General features: G+C 44.3%; 1 long non-coding RNA gene across 1 annotated transcript in view; it reads right to left on the bottom strand.

The window, feature by feature from the left end:
* The window catches only part of LOC122464388, a 60,678-nt gene extending 56,933 nt beyond the window's left edge, over positions 1-3,745 (bottom strand). The window contains exon 1 of the long non-coding RNA XR_006288347.1: positions 3,652-3,745. This is a non-coding gene — a long non-coding RNA (uncharacterized LOC122464388). The remainder of the gene's footprint in view (positions 1-3,651) is intronic.
* Positions 3,746-18,672: the final 14,927 nt, after the last annotated feature.

The raw sequence follows: 18,672 nt of genomic DNA, 5'->3' as shown, positions 1-18,672 counted from the left end.
TTGCTCTTCATTGACTTTTCCTTCTGTTCAATTCCTCCTCTCAGCTTCTTTTCTGCATGTTTTATATTCTCAGTCTCCCTAGACACAGGCTTTCCTGCGGACGCTGCCTCAGTAGCGATTCTGACCTCCCCACGTAGGAACCAGAGATCAGGGTTTGACGAAACACACAGAAAAGACATCTTACATTTAAATGTTTCCACTTGTGACAGCAACCAGTTCAATTTTCTCAGGCAACTTGGCTCATTTTAGCTGCCACATCAGGTGCCAATTTATCTGCTGCTGTCCCTCTTATCTTCTGATCTGAGCCTTCAGTGTTTCCTAGCCTACCTGCTCCTATGCCGTCCTATGCTGGGCTATCAGGAACAGAAGTCACTCCATTTCTTTTTACTGAGTCCATGGCACAGGTCCCCTTCCACTTCTGTTCTGAAGTTGGGAGGCATCTAATTAGGCAAAATGGACTCCCCCCTGTATGTAGGAGGGGAAGGAATATGAATGACTGGAGGTACATATAGGGCTGGAGTCTTACCTGGGGGGCATGCATTTCATCGGGAAGGACATGCTTGGGATGTCATTCACAGAGAGCCCAGGGCAGATGGTAACTGGGCACAGAGGAGAGGGTCTTGCACAGAGAGTGAGCTTAACAAAGAAGGCTCTGCAGTGAAGAAGCATATGTGGAGATGCACCTGGGGAAAGTCCAACAAGCAGAAGTCACAGTGTTTTGTAGCAGGCAGCTCTTAACTGATGAAAGTGCACCAGTGGCTTTGATTTTCTTCAGTTTCTTCAGTTTTTCTTCCATATGCAACTGTGTCATTTCAGCTCAACCTCAGCTGGCCCTCATTCTTCCCCACTGTCCCAACTGCTCCAAAACTTTTCAGCGCACGGCTGAAGGGACGGGACTGTCTCACCACACCTCCTGCTTCTCCATGTACATCTGGCTTTCCCTTCAAGACTCTTCGTGGCATGTTTTTTTAGAGCTGCCCTAACAACTGGTCTTGTACTGCCATTTGCTTGGAAGATAGGGGCAAGCAGACATGAAGTAGTCAATAGCCCAGCTAGAAAGCCATCTTTGTAGGTTTTTAAGAACAAATCAGACAAACCCCTGTCAGGAATGGTCCAAGTTTACTTGGTCCTGCCTCAGCACAGGGGGCAAGACGAGATGACATCTCACAGTCCTTTCCAGTACTACATTTCTATGAAATATGAAGTTCCTACACCAACATCATCCTCTGCTCCCATTTAATGGTCACATACATTCACCACACCCAGGAGACATTGTAAATTTGGAGATTTGATTGGAATGATAGACAGACAAACCCCTGCTATCCCAGAGAGGTCTCTAAATATTGGCTTCTGGACAGCAAGCCAGCCTCCCACCTGTAAACTGGAGGACTCGCTCTTACATTTCCTTCCAACATAGGGCCCCAGATCATACCAACTCTCAGTTTGTACTCCATCCACCACCTGTCAGGGCCCACACATGGGCAGTCTCATCTAATGGTCAGAGCCCAGAGTGGAATCATGGTGGTGGTCAGGAGTCACACCAAGGATCAAACCAGAGTCGGGGTCAGAGTTAGAAGCCACACCAAGGGTCAAACCAGAGTTAGCAGGAGGGGGCTGGAACAATACAAGAAGGCAGGGACTTGGTCTTAGGGGTCTGATGATCAGCAACCAGCCCAATAAGTAGCTGCTCAGACCAGGAGTGTGGCAGGAACAGGAACTTTTATTCGAAGAGGTGACCAATCAGCAGTCTGTTGCTAGCCAGCCGATCCTACTGAGTTGCAGGTGTAGCCCCTGTTTGAGGGGGCACTTTCCTTATCTGGCCTTGCAGTGTAGTGGCATACCTAGGGCCCTACCAAATTCATGGCCACGAAAAAATGCGTCACGGATTGTGAAATCTGGTCTCCCTCTGTGAAATCTGGTCTTTTGCGTACTTTTACTCTAGACTATACAGATTTCATGGGGGAGACCAGCGTTTCTCATACTGGGGGTCTTGACCCAAAAGGGAGTTATGGCGGGAGGGCGGGGAGGGGTGGCAAGATTATTTTAGGGAGGTTGCCGTATTGCCGCTCTTACTTCTGCGCTGCCTTTGGAGCTGGACGGCTGGAGAGCGGCAGCTGTTGGCTGGATGCCCAGCTCTGAAGGCAGCGCCCTGCCAGCAGCAGTGCGGAAGGAAGGCTGGCGATACCATACCAGGCCACCCTTCCTTCTGCGCTGCTGCTGGTGGTGGCTCTGCCTTCGGAGCTGGGCTCCCGCCGCTCTCCAGCTGCCCAGCTCTGAAGGCAGTGCTGCCGCCAGCCTCAGCACAGAAGTAAGGGTGGAAGTACTGTGACCCCTCCCCGCCCCAAACTCCTTTTTGGGTCAGCACTCCTCCAGTTACAACACCATGACATTTCAGATTTAAATAGCTGAAATCATGATTTTTAAAATCCAATGACTGTGAAATTGACCAAAATAGACAGTGAATTTGGTAGGGCCCTAGGCATAGCATGTAATGCTCTTGCTTAGCACCCTAGTGGGTCTGGGTTTGAGGATCACCCCCTCAACCTCCCCCCCCCCCCCAACACTCTCAACAAGTAGGAGATTACACTGTCTCCTATTCACCCACTTAAGGCCAGACACCAATTTGTACCATAGTATCACATAAATGTCAGCTTTAGACAGCTGTATCCCCTCCAATGCCACATTCACAGGGAGTGCGTGCTGGACTGACACTTGATATAGACTGAAAAGGTGGCTGTGGGTCATATCACTCTAGACAATGCTGCTGTCATTCATGTACACAGGGAAGACTTATTTATATCACTTATTTATATAGTTGTCCCCCTAGAGACCCCAACCAGGTGAGGGCCACATTGTGCTTGGCACTGTACAGACATATAGTAAAATTCCCTTCCTTAAAGAACTAACACTGACTCTTTAAGGGAGGGGGGTGAAGGTAGCAACCCCCCTTGCCAGCTTCGGGTACCCTGACAGTAGGAGGGGATGAGAGTTGCAGCTGGTTGCTCCTCAGAGACAACTTTTCCACATTTTTGGAGTATTTGAATGCAAGATTTTGATTGGGATTAGAGAGGGCTGGAAAATGGAAAATCTGTTCCAACATTTAGATTTGCCGTTGTTGTTCCAGACTGGAACAAAAAGCCAAAATTTTGAAATTTCCCACAAAATGAAAATTCCAAACTTTTTTGATTTGGGACCATCCAACTATTTCATTTCAATACAGTCAAAAGGTTTCATTTGCATGCGGTCATTATAATATCACATGATATATGTTACCTACATCATTAAATATAATGCACAACTGTCATATAAACATTTTAATATAAAAATTGAAAGGAAATGAATTGAAATGAGGAAGGTGAAACAAAATGCCATGGCATTACTGAAGTGAAATGAGAAAGATGGGAAGATTCATTTTCACCTTTTCCCTTGAAAAAAATGCCAAAATTGACATGTGCCTATGAAACTTTTTGTTGTTAGCAAATCTGCAATTTCTGACAGGAGACTGTGCCATCAAACAATGTACGATCAGCCATAGTTGGGACCTCTCTCAAATAGAAACATCCACAGCAATGGATGTAAGACAACATTCCTCTGTTATATACACATGTCCATTCCCATATACACACACATTACGTACTGCATGCCCCATACCTTTGGATAACAAAGGCATTCTCATTGAATGTATGTAGAGAAGTAGCCCTCCATGTTACACACTCTGCACACTCTGTGTGCTGGCAGGCATGGTGGGGAGACTGACAGATTGAATTATGACTGGTGTATAGGCAAAAATTACGTAATTTACTATGGCACACAGGCTGGCAACAGACACAGTAAAAACCCTAAACCGACTGCAAAGTAATCCAGATAAGAAGGGAGCAGGGAGACATTGTCCCTCCTCTGTTCTCTCCAGTGTTCTAATAAACAATTGCTCTCCCTTAAAAGAAATGTCTGTCCAGTTTTCCTTTTAATTTACAATTTAAAACTGTAGTCTGCCCTTTTGTGGCATTTCTTGCCTGTTTGAGACATGATTTAATATGCTCATTGTTAACAGCTGGAAACAGATTGTGGCAATTTGAGTGCAACTGGCTCCATCGTAATTTCTTTTTCTTTTCTTTAAAAAAAAAGTCTGAATTTAGTATTTAAAAAAGGGGCAAGCATGACAGCCCTGCAGATTGAAATCCTCTTTCTATTCACAGAAAGAGCACAGTGCAGACAGCAGCAATACAAGCAACCCTGGCCTGGAAGAATCCTCTCTCCTAAAAGGAAGAGGTAACTCGGTCATCTTGGCCTCTCTGTGAGACTCCCATGGTTTCTTTGATGTGGTCAGGTGTGTCTGCTAAGCACTGGACTGAGAGCAAGAGCTCCATATGCTAGACAGTTGAATACATATTGATTAAATACGGGGGGTGGGGGAAATTGTAACAGATTTTGTTCATTGGTGCAATAAATGAACATGACCCAAAGGGCCCAGTAGAGAACCACTATGGCCAAGCCACTCCTCAGATATATTTGGAGAGTGGGTGTCTCCCTGTCCCTATCCAACCGACTGCTGATGGAGGGGAAAACCAGACAATCCTCACTGGTATACGGCCATGTCTACACTACGGTGGCTATAATCCTATGCTGGCATAATCCTGGAATGTAGACACAGCCTGCAGTGACGGAAGGGGTTTTTCCATTGCTACAGGAACACCACCTCCCCGAGTTATAGTACCCAGGTTGACAGAAGCATTCGTCCATTGACCTGGCTGTGTCTGCACCGGGGGCTAGGTCGGCATAGCTACAGCACTCCGGTGTGTGGGTTTTCACACCCCTCAGCTGAGTAGCTATGTCAACCTAAATTTTAACTGGAGACCAAGCCTAAATCATGCCACCTGCATTGGAGGATGGGTGTGGTCAGCCTCAGCTGATATGGCTCAGCTACTAAGGAAATAGGTGCTAATATAAAAACCCAGATTGATATAGAGAAGGAAGCTCATTCATCAATCTATCCCAAGAGGTGAACCCTCAACAGAAGGTTGGAGGCAGATGATTTCAGTGAAATAAGTTTTTATTGCCATTTTTTTTACAGAAAGAAAACACAAAGTAAAAGCTAGTTAAACACACATGTGCTTAAGACAAAAATGCATGGATGATTAAGGCCAGAAGTGATCATTATGAAGATCTGCTTTGAGCTTCTGAGTGGCACAGGCCATAGAATTTCCTGGGGGCATAGACAAATTATTTTTATTTTGTGGGGGGTGGGTAGCTAGAGTTAAAAAGTAATGCCTGTCAAATCTCACTTCAGTGAGTAGTTTTGTACCATAATTAAATTTGTCCACATTTAATAAAATGAGATAAATGAGCTTCTGTTCCAAACTCAGTATTTCCTTTATTTATTAATGCAAGCTCTCTCTATTTTGGGCGGAAGGCACTAAATCCCCCCCATCCCTAGCTGTTTACACCCATGATTTAATCTAGTGGCGCCTGTATATAACCTAATAACTTGCAAACAAGTGAGTTTAGAACTCACAACCACTAGTTCTTAATCCTCGGCACCTTCCTATAGGCCAAAGGCTATTTTGACCATTTAAAGTAAGAATTATAATAGAATCATAGAATTGTAGGACTGAAAGGGACATCAATAGGTCATCTAGTCCAGTCCCCTGGACAGAGGCAGGACTAAGTATTATCTAGACCATCCCTGACACGTGTTTGTCTAACTTGTTCTTAAAAATGATGGAGATTCTACAACCACCATAGGTAATTTGTTCCAGTGCTTAACTACCCTAACCGTAAGGAAATTATTCCTAATATCTAACCTAAATCTCCTTTGCTACAATTTAAGCCCATTACTTCTTGTCCTGTCATCAGCTGATAAAGAGAACAATTTATCACTCTTCTCTTTATAAGGACCTTTTACATACCTGAAGACTGTTATCACATCCCCCCTCTATCTTCTCTTCTCCACACTAAACAAACCTATTTTTTTCAATATTTCCTTGTAGGTCATTTTTTCTAGACCTTTAATAACGTTTTTGCTCACCTGCGGATTTTCTCCAATTTGTCCACATCTGTCTCAAAGTGTGGTGGCCAGAACTAGACACAGTCCTCCAGTTGAGGCCTTATCAGTGCTGAGTAGAGTGAAAGGATCAGTTCTTGTGTCTTACTTATAACACTCCTGCTAATGCAGCTCAGAATGATGTTCGCTTTTTTTTTTGCAACAGTATGATATTGTTGACTCATAGTTAGTTTGTGATCCACTATACCCCCCACAGATCCTTTTCTGCAGTACTCCTTCCTAGGCAGTCATTTCCCATCTTGTATTAGTGCAACTGATTATTCCTTCCTAAGTGTAATACTTTGCATTAGTCCTTATTGAATTTAAATCAATTTACTTCAGACCAGTTCTCTAGTTTGTCAAGATCATTTTGAATTCTTATCCTCCAAAGTGCTTGCAACCCCTCCCAGCTTGGTAATGTCCACAAACTTTATAAGTGTACTCTCTATGCCAGTATCCAAATCATTTATGGAGATATTGAATAGAACTTGACCCAGGAAATGTCTCTGCAGGACCACACTCAATATATTCTTCCAGCTTGACTGTGAACCATGGATAAATATTCTGAGTACGGTTTTTCAACCAGTTGGGCACCCACTTTGTAGTAGGTTCAGCTAGGTCATATTTCCCTCATTTAATTATGGGAAGGTCATGTGAGACAGTATCAAAAGCCTTACTAAAGTTGAGATATATCACATCTACTCCTTCCCCCCACCCACATGTCTTGTTACCCTGTCAAAGAGGGATATTAGGTTGCTTTGACATGATTTGTTCTTGACAAATCCATGTTGAATGTGACTTACCACCTTATTATCTTCTAAGTGCTTACAAATTAATGGTTTAATTATTTGCTCCATTATGTTTCCAGGTATTGAAGTTAAGATGACTGGTCTATAATTTCCTGGGTTGTCTTTAATCCCTTTTTTATAGATAGGTACAATATGTGCCCTTTTCCAGTCCTCTGGGATCTCTTCCATCTTCCATGAGATAATTGCTAATGGCTCAGAGATCAGTCAGTTCCTTAAGTATTCTAGGATGCATTTCACCAGGGCCTGCTGACTTGGAGACATCTAACTTGTCTAAGCCCTGGTCTACACTATGAACCTATGTCTATATAACTACATTGCTCAGGAGAGTGGAAAATTCGTACCCCTGAGCGATGAAGTTATACCGACGGAACTCCTGGTGTAGACAGTGCTATGTCAACGGGAGGGCTTCTCCCATCGACATAGCTACCATCTCTTGGGGAGGAGGAGTACTTACAATGACAAGAGAAGCTCTCCTGTTGGTACGGTAGCGTCTTCACTAAGCGCTACAGCGGCGCAACTGCTAACTAATTCTTAACCGAAGCCTGATCGATGTATTAATTATATTGATTACCTAAGAATTTCCAGTTATTACTTTGAGGGTTGACAGGTTGTTCTTTCACTATTTAAGCCTCAGATCCTATTCCATTTACACTGTTGTTCATTATGTTTGTTGTCCGATCACTGCTAACCCTTTTGGTGAAAACTGAAACAAAAAAGGCATTTAACACTTCGGCCATTGCTGCATTTTCTGTTATTGTCTTTCCCTCCTCATTGAGTAATGGGCTTACTCTGTCCTTGGTCTTCCTCTTGCTTCTAATGTATTTGTAAAATGTTTTCTTGTTACCCTTTTTTGTCCCTATCTATTTTAATCTTGTTTTGTGCCTTGGCCTTTCCAATGTTGTCCCTGCATGCTTGTGTTGTTTTTTACATGCATCCTTCATAATTTGACCTAGTTCCCACTTTTTGTATGATTATTTTTTTCCAGTTTCAGGTCATTGAGGATCTGTTGTTTAAACCAGGGTGGCCTCTTACCATCTTTCCTATGTATTGGGATAGTTTGTGCCCTTAGTAATGTCTTTTTAAATAAAACTGCCAACTCTCCTGAATTCTTTTTTCCCTTAGACTTGCTTCCCATGGATCTTACCCAACAATTCTCTGAGTTTGCTAAAGTCTGCCTTCTTGAAGTCCATTGTCTTTATTCTGCTGTTATGCACCCTACCAGTCCATAGAATCATGAACTCATTTCATGACCACTTTCACTCAAGCTGCTTTCCACTTTGAAATTCTCAACCAGTTCCTCCTTATTTGTCAGAATCAAATCTAGACCAGCCTCTCTCCTAATTGCTTTCTTCACCTATTGTAATCAAAAGTTGTCTCCAGTGCATTCCTAGAACTTGTTGCATAATCTGTGCCCTGCTGTATTATTTTCCTAACAGATGTCTGGGTAGTTGAAGTCCCTCATCATCACCAAGTCCTGTGCTTTGAATGATTTTGAGAGTTTTTTTTTAAAAAACCTCACCCACCTCTTCTTCATGATTAGATAATCTATTGTAAACCGCCTCCCATAACATCACCCTTGGTTTTTTACCCCTTTTATCCTTACCCAGAGACTTTCAACAGGTCTACCTCCCACTCCTATCTTGACCTTAGTGCAAGTGTATATATCTTTGATATACAAGGCAACACTTCCTCCCTCTTTTCCCTGCCTGTCCTTCCTCAACAAACTGAAGCCTTCTATACCAATATTCCAGTTTTGAATTATCCCAGCCATGCATTCTCCTCCAGAATGTGTCTATCTCTACCTGGGCCCCCACCCTTGACCAGAGGGATCATTGAGAGTACTACCTGCACCCCCAACTCCCTCATCCGTATTCCTAGAGCCCTTTAATCACTTCTGATATCATCAGGTTCATAGCTGCAGTATCATGGAGTAGTAGTCAGAGGGGTGGATGATCCTCTGCCATCCTTCCATAATGTTTCAGATACAGGCCCATGGCAGACAGCACACCTCCCAGAATGCCAGGTTAGGCTGGCAGATGGGTGCCTCCATCCTGCTTAGAAGGGAGTCACTGACCACCACCACCAACACCCCCTTTTTTTCTCTTGGGAGTGGTGGCTGCAATCCTCCGAGCATTGGGGGTACATGGCTTCTCTTCCTTTGCCTTCGGGGGAGATTCCTCACCCCTCATTTCCAGAGCCACAATACTGTTTTTTTTAATCTCTATGGATGGTGGGCTTGGAGCAGGGGTGGAGCACTGCCTACTGCCAGTAGCCAGCAGCTGGCTTCCACCTTGTGAAGGAGCCATTTCCTCCCACTGGTGCTGCTACTGGACTCTTCTCCAGCTTCCTCAACAGTGGCAGTCTCCATATGCAGATTTTCAATTAATTCCTTGTGTGCATGGATGCTTCTCAGCCTAGCCACATCCTTCTGTAGCTCTCCCATTGGCAGAGCCATCCCTAGGGTATGGTGAATTGGGGCAACCAGCCCAGGTCCCATGCTTTGGGGGGCTCCGCAGGGGGGGGGGGTGGGCGGGGTGAGAAGGCAAATGGGGAGCTGAGCGGCAGGCCTGCAGGTGGGCATGTGGTGGGGGGGGGGCAAGGAGGAGCCCCCCTACCAGAACCTCCCTCTTCCCCCAGTGCCTCCTGCCCACCAGCGGGCCCCACCGATCAGCGCCTCCCTCTCCCTCTCAGCGCCTAGTGCAGATTAGATGTTTCACCTGCGGCATCGGGAGGCGCTGGGGGAAAGAGAGAGGAGCAAGGGCACAGCGTCCTAGAGGGAGGAGGCAGAACTGGGCGAGGAACAGGCGGGGCAGGAAGAGGCAGGGCTGGGGCAGAACAGGGGTGGGAAGAAGCAGGGTGGAGGTGGGGCCTTGGGGAAGGGGTAGAGTGGGGACGGGGCTGGGTGGAGCCAAGAGGGGGGAGCCCCCCCGGCGAATTAGAAACTCGTCACCTATGTCCCTGCCACACCCCCTAGGGATGGCCCTGCCCATCGGCTTCCTGAGAGATTCTACCAGTCGCCCCTTTCTCCACAGTCTGGCTTTCTGTGACAGGGAAATGCAGGTCACAGTCTCTGCAAATCCACACCAGGACCTGGGCAGAGGCATCCACGGTCCAGTTCTGTCTGGATGCAGGTACAAGTGGAGGAGCTCGGAGCAACATTGACCTTTCTGAACCATGCTGATTTTATTCTTTCTCCCTCCTACAAACTCCCCTGTTTGCTGCCCCCTCTTCGCTAGCTCCCCTTGCATGCTTAGAGTCTGGCTCTTAAGCCCTTCTTTGCTAGGTAAGTCCTGCCCCTTCATTAACAAACGGGGAAGCGTGATTGAGGATGATCAAGGGTGATGAAGGATCAAAGGACAGGAGGCTAGAGGTTGCTAATGCACACTCAGCTAGCAGGCTTCTGGTCCCCACTCCCACACAGGCCCCAAGAACACAATCACCAACAGACTACATGGTAAACTTTAAGCAATCAAAAATAAATTGCTAGTCTTAACACTGAATTGAATGTGACAAATATTGCAAGATCACCAGGATTTACAATACAGTGAACTATGTCTATCATCCATCTCACACCTTCCCATCTGTTGGGCACGGTGAGGTCATGTCCTTCTCAGAAAAAGAGACCAAGCATTTGAATAACCCCATTCCCTTAAATTATAATTTATCCCCTTCTTATGTAGCAATGTTCACTGTTGCATAATATGGTTACTGCCTACATGAGACATTTGCTTACGAGTGAATCATAAAGAATTCATCTGCCTTCTAATGTCAGTTTGTGCTAAACAATATATGTGCCTGCTATCAGCATCCAGTATGACCTTTTGAGCACATTAAATTGTCTGTAAATATCGCTTTCTCCCAAATGTTAATCTGTCATTGTTTTGTGTTAGCAGAGATTCTATTAAAAACACATTAAAGAGAGCCAGACAAAAAATGTAAAACTAGTTTAATAAAAATGTTCAAAGTTTTGGGATTGTTTTCATTTACCAAGGATTCAAAGTGGATCCATTTAATTCACTAATTTATTTCATTCCGCCCTCCCACAAATTGCTATAGAAAATGTTATCAGAATGAGGTGGTTATAGAAATTTTTAAATTTACGGAAAACTGGGTTTTCTGGAAATGACAAATATTGACAAACTTGGAAAAAATATTTTAAAAGAATGAAATTTTTGCAAAAACATCTTGATACCTTTTTATGAAAAACCATGTTTTTTTTAAAAATGAAAACATTTAATTTGAAAAAAAAAAACGTGGCCAGCTCTAACACTGAATACTTCCTGATCATGCAAATGGCGCTAAACATTATTACATGCACCATACTTCAAGACAGCGAAGTGAGCGGGGAGGGTCTCAAAGCTTGGGTTCCAGCCTGAGCCTGAATGTCTACACTGCAATTTTTAGCCCTGCAGCCCAAGCCCTGCAAGCCCGAGTCAGCTGATCCAGGCTCTGAGACTTGGTTCCACATGTTTTTTATTGCAGTGTAGACATACCCTGAGTGATTAGTCCTGTTACAGACCTGCAGGATCACACTTGGTTTGAAAAAATCAAATGGTAAAAAAAAAAACCCCGAATATTCCTTGGGCTGAAGCCGTATATGCCAAATTCCAAGCCAAAGACTTTTAGCATTAGCATATACTCTTATAGCCAAGACTTTTCCAGATTCACTTGGCTATTGATTTTGGGTGCCCAACTTGAGAAATCTTAAAAGGGACCTGATTTTCAGAAAATGCTGAGGACCCACCCTCTGAAATCAGAATTCTTGAAAGTGCGTCAAGTGAGGCACACAGAATTTCTAGTCACTTTTGAAGACCTTGAGATAGCACCTACCATCCTAAATTAACCCTGTGATGAGCTATATCAGATGTTTGCTAATCCCTACCGGATACCCTACTGCCATGGCATACCCCACTGTCTGAAGCTGGCTTTTTGGATGAGAAGAACATTGAGCTCAGATCTCCAGGGGTTGCTTAGAGAGGCTTCCAGGATCAGCAGCTGGCAGAACCAGAGAGATTTGGGTCCTCCAGTGGCTAGAAGGGATGGAAGCAGGCAGAAGACAATCAGGCAAGATAAAAAAGGCAGGCTGCTTCTTTCAAAGGACAGTTCTGGGTGAGGCTGTGCGAAGGAAGGATGGCTCTACTGGTCTTAACTGAAGAAACCTGGCTTAGTCAGAAACGTACCAGACAATACTTTGGGTTGCATCAGCAAAAGACAATATGGACTTTAATGCCCACGTGGGCATTTTGAGTTGTGTCCATTTATTTTCGGTAAAATGAAGGAAAGCCCATTTCATGGGATGCTGGGGCTAAGAGGAACCTGTGACAAACCCAAAGTGATTTTCAAACTGTATACTGTACATACACAAACTCCCCGCTCCGCACTGAAATACAGCCACTACTGGCATGGAATTTGGCAGCTGTTTAACAGCAAGCAAAATTAGAAACCTTGGAAAATATGTAAAGATTAATAATGGAAACACTGAATTATTCATGAAGTGTCATTTCTGATTTGTGTCAAATGACATATTTGCTTTCATTCTTCCTAATTACCAATACTACTTTGGGAAATGGAATATCTGGGTGTATTTACTGCATGTCTAATGACATATTTACGTCATTCCACATAATTATAAATTTGTGCGACTAGATTACTACCCCTGGAGATGTTTCTTTGAATTATTTGGAAGTTATAAGTCTGTAAAATGCAATGAATTTCATGAGTACTATTTTAATTAAACAATTGAGTCCAGTGGGTGATTTTTAGAGTTGTACCAGACATTTTGAAATTATTTTTTTCAAGACAGGCAAGTGATTATTTTACAGTATGAATCAGCCTGCCAAATAGAGTCTAGGTTTATGCTTTTACTTGTCTGATAAGGCCTCAAATCTGTGGTTTAAGTCAGAAAAATTAAGAGGGACAGTTGAAGCCATTTTTCTGTGAAGCCCCGTTCCACAGCCACTACTTCTGCTGAATAATATCTTACTTTGCAAAGAGTCCAGTTGCAGTACTGATAACCTCAAGTGTTCAAAAATCATGAGTCCGGCCTCAGATCATTTATGAAATTGGTTTAGCAACTATAAGATTTTCAAAAACAGTAAATGTTGGGTTCTGTTGATTTGCCTTCTGGTTTTGAGCCTTTCAGGCTCTCATTTTTAAGCTTTTCTCTGCAAAACCAGTAAGATTAGAAACTCATTTTTTTTAAAAAATGAAAGCTGAAATGTTCACGTAATCACATGGCTTCAGGAGAAGGGGCTGTAAGTGACATATCAAATACACAAGACGCACAAAATCATGAGTTGACAATGTTGCCATTGAAATCACTGGCTCTGACATTTTGTTTGTTACCATACAAAGCACAAATAAAACCCAGTCGCTACATCCCGGGTGCAGAAGGCTGCTGAGCAAGTGCCATAGAAGAGTGGTTTGTGGCTCCTTGATCTTAGATCTGTTTTTTGGTAGAGCTGGATGGGAATTTGATGCTTTGAGATTTTGAAAACTTTTCCCATCCCGACTTAGGGGGAAAAAAAATCAAAATCTCAAAAGTTTTTGTGAATTGATAACCTCCCCACCTCCCCACACATCCCCCACCCCCAGATTAGGTCAATCAAAATGTTTAGTTTCAATAAAAAGTTCAAAACATTTTGTTTCGATTTCACCTTTAAAAATTGTTTTGACCCTTCTTTTAGTATAAATGAACTAAAATTTCAAAACAAAAAGTCATTTCAAACTAAAACTTTTCATTTCAAAAATGTCAAAATGGGACATTTCAATAATTTCAAAACCTTTTCTTTTTCCAAAAATGTTTCAAATCAAGAGATTCATCAAACCGCCCCCTTCCTGCAAACAGTTTCAGCTACAACAAATCATTTCATTGGAAAATTCCCAACCAGCTTTAGTGATTTGCCATCCCCAGCATAGTCTACGATGTCTATTGTTAGCTCATAATAGCCCCCAAGAAGCTGTCACGCTGGCGGGCGTCACATTTGGCCATGTCAATGCACAGCCTGATACAACCCCTATGCCACGGGGGGGGGGTCAGAAGGGAGTTTTATAGAGTCAGTCATAGCAGCGTTCCCCCGTGATGGAATTTCCACCAGTCAGAGAGCTGCCCTCAGCCCAAGGACCAGGACCTAGCCCCCACTCCCCATACAAGATAACAAGCATTTATATTGATCAAATAAACAGCTTGCCTGATTTTAATCTTGTACAGTTTAAAAAAAAAGCAATTCTTTTTGTATAACCGTTTGCAGCCTGCAGCAGATTTTTAATGTTAAAGTGTTTATAATGGAAATCCCGAGACAGACACCTAATTGCAGTATGACGGGTGACTCGGTGCTGCTCTAATTAATACATGGAAAGACCTTTTCTCAAAACACTTGATACTTTGCCCTTTGGAGATACCTGAAGTATGCACAGACTCCTGGGCTTCTCTTGGATTCTAGCTTCCTCCTGCCAGCAAATCTCCCACTGTTGCTCCACTACCAGTGCATCTTCCTCAGTGGCAGATGTGGTGGGAATACGAGGGCTCAGGCCTTCTGCTGCTTCATCATCCAGCACTTCCCAAAGCAGGTCCAGAGGTCACAGCGGTAAAGAGGTGTTAGCCCTCTCTACGCTGTTGCTACCAGGGGTGGTGCTGCACGGGTGCTAGACATTCTGGAAGTGCTAATGCACACAAAGCCCTGGGGAAGAGGAACTCCTCAAACCATTTAGTCCACATTCTCTCTTTGCCTCCACTCTCTCTCTCCCAGGCTTCATCCTTGAGACTGACTTTGCTCCCATTCAGCCCCCTGCTTGGAAATGTGTCCAGGACCAGCTCCACAGCATGACCCATGCATGCCACCCCTACCATGGCACCACCTTTGCTGGAACCCTTATCCATGCTGTCAGCTCCTGCAGCCTCCTTCACTATGGCCTCCCCATGTCTCAGCTCCCTGGAGCCCACCACGTAGGCTCTTGCCAAGCTTCTAACACGTACGAAGAAACAGGACTACATCAGTCTCATTCAGAAACAACTTTCCTGACTCCTCACTCACTTCAATATCATTTAAGGATTGCCCTCCTTACCACTGCTCCAGCTTCCTCCTCACACACCTTGGGGGGAACCCTGGCCCCAGGGATGTCAATGGCAAAACACACCATTTCTGCTGGTCACCTTGTTCCCTTTGTTGCTCTGGCATCTACATTCCTCCAGTCCCTTCATACTCTCTACCCACTGGATGCCCAGTAGTCCCTGCAAGGTTCTCTGCCCCTGGCAGTATCACCTCTATGAGAGGAAGGAGCACGAGTAAAGCAGCAGCTGTGTCAGGGGTCTTTGCATCTCGTGTGTACTGGAGAAGTGGGCCCTAGGTTAGCTCCCAATATGCCAATATGGAAGGGAACTTAGGGGGCAGGCCAGGGAACTGTTACCCAAAGCAGTGGTAACTCAACTGTTTCTCTCCAGGTAGAGTCAGGAATAAATCAATGGGAACACAGCGCTTCTGTCTGATAAATGATTGATAAAGCAGGCATGCTCTTATCTAAAACTATTTATTAGATATTAAGCACACACATGCAATAGGTTACATTCCAGATATAGCTACCCACAGTATGAGATGGTTTTGAGTCATCACCAGCTGGACGTTCAGGGGTCCTCTTTCCATCCAGCTGATGGGGAGTTTAAATGTCAGCTCCTTGCCCTAAGAAAAGCTCCTTCGGGCTGCTCTAGGTATTTACTTTCACCTAATCTTTTATAGCTAATGCTAACAAAATGCATAACTTATCACAGGTGCCAGCTTTTTCCTTTGCCCGGGGGTACTCAACCCCAGGCCCTGCCCCCACTCCACACCCCACCCCACCTCTTCCTGCTCCCACTCTGCCCCAGGTTCCACCCCCACTCCACCCCTTCCCCCAAAGTGGGTGGTAGGTGCTGGGGGGAGCTGGCTGCTGATGGGTGCTAAGCACTCACTAATATTTTCCTGTGGGTGCTTCAATCCTGGAGTACCCACGGAGTCGGTGCCTATGTAACCTAAAGTGACTCTTAGTGGGTCAGCATAATAACCTCCACTGGGTCACCAATTCTAATTTCAGCAAACTACTCCTTATCTCAAAACATTGCTTGTATTTCTAGCCAAAACAACAATAGGTCAGAGGCACCTAAAACCAAGGTCGCTATTCACTCACTCTCTTCCATAACTTTCTGCCTCTCCTCCCATTCTAATTAACAAACTGCAAGTATGCAGCTGTCTGATCTTGTCTCACAAAGGCCTAAGATTATTCCGAGCTAGGTGATGTTTGGTTTTCAGCTGGCAGGGGCTGAACATACAAAATGGCTGACTGCAGTACTGTCAAGTTCTGGGGTACATGCAGGAATGTCAAAACCAGCACATCTATGATTCCTGTGGTCAGGAGCCTCTGTGTAACTATTCTAGCCCACACTTTGCTATAACATCTGTGGAGGGAGTGAGCTTAAGCCTCAGGGCCTACATCCATTCCCCTTAGCTCTCTTCATAAATCCTGAGTAAGTGGGCTTTGTCCAAGATTGTGAATTTCACTCTTGTTGCAAGAGCCTTCTCCTCTGCAGCTCTTGCTCTCCAGAGGATCCTTCCTGTATGTCCCCTTTTAAAACTGTATCTGAAGATACAGCTTTTCTTTCTTACCTGTACTTAGAATCATAGAAGATTAGGGTTGGAAGAGACGTCAGAAGGTCATCTAGTCCAATCCCCTGCTCAAAGCAGGACCAACCCCAACTAAATCATCCCAGCCAGGGCTTTGTCAAGCTGGGTCTTAAAAACCTTAAGGATGGAGATTCCATCACCTCCCTAGGTAACCCATTCCACTGCTTCACCATCCTCCTAGTGAAGTAGTTTTTCCTAATATCCAACCTAAACGTCCCCCACTGCAACTTGAGACCATTACTCCTTGTTCTGTCATCAACTACCACTGAGAACAGCCGAACTCTATACTCTTTGGAACCCTGCTTCAGGTAATTGAAGGCTGTTATCAAATCCCTCCTCCCTCGTCTCTTCTGCAGACTAAATAACCCCAGTTCCCTCAGCCTCTCCTCATAAGTCATGTGCCCCAGGCCCCTAATCATTTTTGTTGCCCTCTGCTGGACTCTCTCCAATTTGTCTACATCCTTTCTGTAATGGGGGGCCAAAAACTGGACAGAATACTCCACATGTGGCCTCACCAGTGCGGAATAGAGGGGAATAATCACTCCCCTCAATCTGCTGGCAATGCTCCTAGTAATGCAGCCCAATATACCGTTAGTCTTCTTGGCAACAAGGGCACACTGTTGACTCATATCCAGCTTCTCGTCCACTGTAATCCCCAGGTCCTTTTCTGCAGAACTGCTCCTTAGCCAGTTGGTCCCCAACCTGTAGTGGTGTATGGGATTCTTCTGTCCTAAGTGCAGGGCTCTGCACTTGTCCTTGTTAAACCTCATCAGATTTCTTTTGGCCCAATCCTCCAATTTGTCTAGGTCACTCTGGACCCCATCCCTAGCCTCCAGAGTATCTACCCCTCCCCACAGCTTACTTCTTAATGTTCCTCTTCACCCAGCTAAGCATTTTGGAGTATAGTTGTGTGAAAAATGCTGTGCACAATGAAGTGTTATGCTCCCCTATGGAGGGGGAGCAGATGTCTGGATCTTTGCAGGTTGGCTTCTCAGTGAAGGAGAAATCGGCAACCCAGAGTCTGAGTGTATTCCAAGTGTAATTTGTTTTATTTAGCCACATTCACCAGTCGTGGAACAGAAGTGCTCACAAATAGCATGCAGGCAAGCCCTTCTTTCAGGTGGGTCAGCCCAACACCAATGCTAAGTTCCCAGGGAGCAAACCTTCCTGGCAGAGAGCAAACTGTCTTGCTTTTTGCACAGCTCTCTGAACACCAAACTTTGCATAACCAAACATCACATAGCACGTCTTCCTGAGACTGAACATTTGCTCAGACACGGAGAAAAAACAATTTGAAAAACTAAATGGAACTATGCCATCTGCTGACACCGGTCATAAAGTATTGTAAATTATACTCTTCACTTTGAGATATTTAGAGAAAGAGCTAACAAAGAGTTTACAAACATTAACAAATTAATCTCCGTTACCTTTCTGTGGAGTCAGTACAATATATATGTTTAAACTAATTTTCAGTATTGCCAACCCCAAGCATTCCAAAAAAGTCAGACTTCTCAATACCATATGATTTTTGGCTTTAAAAAGATGAGATGGAGTTCTATTTGTCTTCTTGTTTTTGAACGGTTATGGTTCACATTTTCAAACTTTTCTCTGCAAAAACAAGGACTAGAGACTTTTTTAAAAAAAATTAAAGCGGAGATTGCCACATAATAGCATGACTCCAGAAGCTGAGGCTTTAGGACAAAGGTCATGAGAATGCAGATAGGGAAACTGAGGCAAGTAGAAACTAAGGCCCAGATCTGCAAAGAGGTGAGCACATTTTTGTACTTGCTCGTTTTTCACCCATGCAATACTGGATACATGCACCCAAGTGGGAGAGCTGCATGCATACATACCCCTGTGTAAATTAGGGGCATGCAGAAACGTGTATGTGCTCATTTCTGAAAGTGGGGCCTGACTGATTTGCCCAAGGTCACACAGTTTAAGTAATCTTCCTCCTGTTATTGGCAGTATGCAAAAGGATGCTAAAGGGTGCCCCTTAAGCATTCCTCAGCCTCAGGAATTAATTGATGGTTTTTGTTGCAATAACTATTTTCTCTGCATTAGTGGAAGTTAGTAGTATTGTCTCAGTAGTGAAAGTCTATTGTGTAATGGTTGTGGTGTCTGTCTCTTCAGGAATCTGACCCCTCTGTGACCTTGCTGTTTGCCTCCT

This window comes from Chelonia mydas, chromosome 2 (assembly GCF_015237465.2).
Source record: "Chelonia mydas isolate rCheMyd1 chromosome 2, rCheMyd1.pri.v2, whole genome shotgun sequence".
Classification (NCBI taxonomy): domain Eukaryota; kingdom Metazoa; phylum Chordata; order Testudines; family Cheloniidae; genus Chelonia; species Chelonia mydas.
The sequence above is the reverse complement of the archived record's forward strand: the minus strand, read 5'-3'. Positions and strand labels throughout refer to the sequence as shown.